General features: G+C 48.8%; 1 pseudogene; it reads right to left on the bottom strand.

The window, feature by feature from the left end:
* Positions 1-215: 215 nt before the first annotated feature.
* Positions 216-1,116, bottom strand: LOC102016409 (annotated as a pseudogene).
* Between the last annotated feature and the right edge of the window lie 223 nt (positions 1,117-1,339).

The following is a 1,339-nucleotide window of genomic DNA, read 5'->3' as shown; positions in this document are numbered from 1 at the left end:
CAGATTATAATTTATTTTTTAAATTAATTTAGTTGTGAGGAATGCAGTGAGCTTTACTGATGGTGATGAGGCAGGGCTCCCAAGCCCCTCCTGTTCTCTGGGGGTCTGGGATGGAAGTGAGAGGAGGGAAGATTCTCAGTGTTTGGGCTGAGTAGGGCAGGGACTTCTATGGCAGACCTCTCCCTCTGGGGTCACGGGACCATTGTCCTGGGTGCTCACTCCTTGGAGGCCACATGCACCCTCAGATCCACCACCCTGTTGCTGTAGCCAAGGTCATAGTCATATTGGAAAATGAGCTTGACAAAGTGGTCATGGAGGGCAATGCCAACTCCAGTAGCAAAAGTGGAAGAGCAGGTGTCACTGTTGAAGTCTCAGGAGACAACCAGGTCCTTGTTGTAGCCCAGGATGCTTTTAGGGAGCCCTCCAACACCTGCTTCACCACTTTCTTAATGTGGTTGTATTTGGCCACTTTCTCCAGGCAACAGGTCAGATCCACAAATGACATGTTGGGCATGGGCACACAGAGGCCATGCCCATGAGCATCCCCTCCATCTATGGGATGATCTTGCCAATGGCCTTAGAGATGTCAGTGGATGCAGTGATGATGTTGTGGGTAGCCCCATGACCATCGCCCAACAGTTTTTCAAAGGGACCATCTATGGTCTTCTGGGTGGCGGTCCTGAGTCCCTCCACCATGCCAAAATTGTCATGGATGACCTTGGCCAGAGGTGCAAGAAGCATTGCTGATGATCTTGAAAGTGTTGTCATTCTCATGATTCACACCCATCACATCCATGGGGGCTTTGCAGAAGGGGTGGACATGATGACCCTTTTGGAACCACTGGCCTTCCCCATGGTGGTGAAGACACCAGTGGACCCCACCACATACTGGACGCCACCACATACTGGAAGCCATCATTACCCCACCTATTGGTTGGATCTCACTCTTGGAAGATGGAGATGACCTTTCCATTGATGATGAGCTTCCCTTTCCATTCTCAACCCTGATGGTCCTGTGGAACTTGCCATGGGTATAATCATACTGGGACCTGCATATCATGCAGCTGAGGTCAACTAAGAGACCACTGATGGCCATTCCACTTCACCAGAGTGAAAAGAAGCCTGGTGACCAGGTTCCAAATGCAGTCAAGTACCTTACTCTGATTTTCATTGTCCCCTCTTGGATCAAAGGTGGAGCCACATAGGATGAGCAGCCATCCTGGCTGTGGGAGCAGACAACCCTGAGAGTCTAAGTCAGTCAAGGCTTTGATATCATGTTTTGTAAATGCTATTTCTTTATTATTAGTGCCCCTTTAAAACAAAATTAATTTTATAGTCA

This window comes from Chinchilla lanigera, unplaced genomic scaffold (assembly GCF_000276665.1).
Source record: "Chinchilla lanigera isolate Chin_1 unplaced genomic scaffold, ChiLan1.0 scaffold00120, whole genome shotgun sequence".
NCBI lineage: Eukaryota > Metazoa > Chordata > Mammalia > Rodentia > Chinchillidae > Chinchilla > Chinchilla lanigera.
This window is presented reverse-complemented; position numbering and strand designations above follow the sequence as displayed.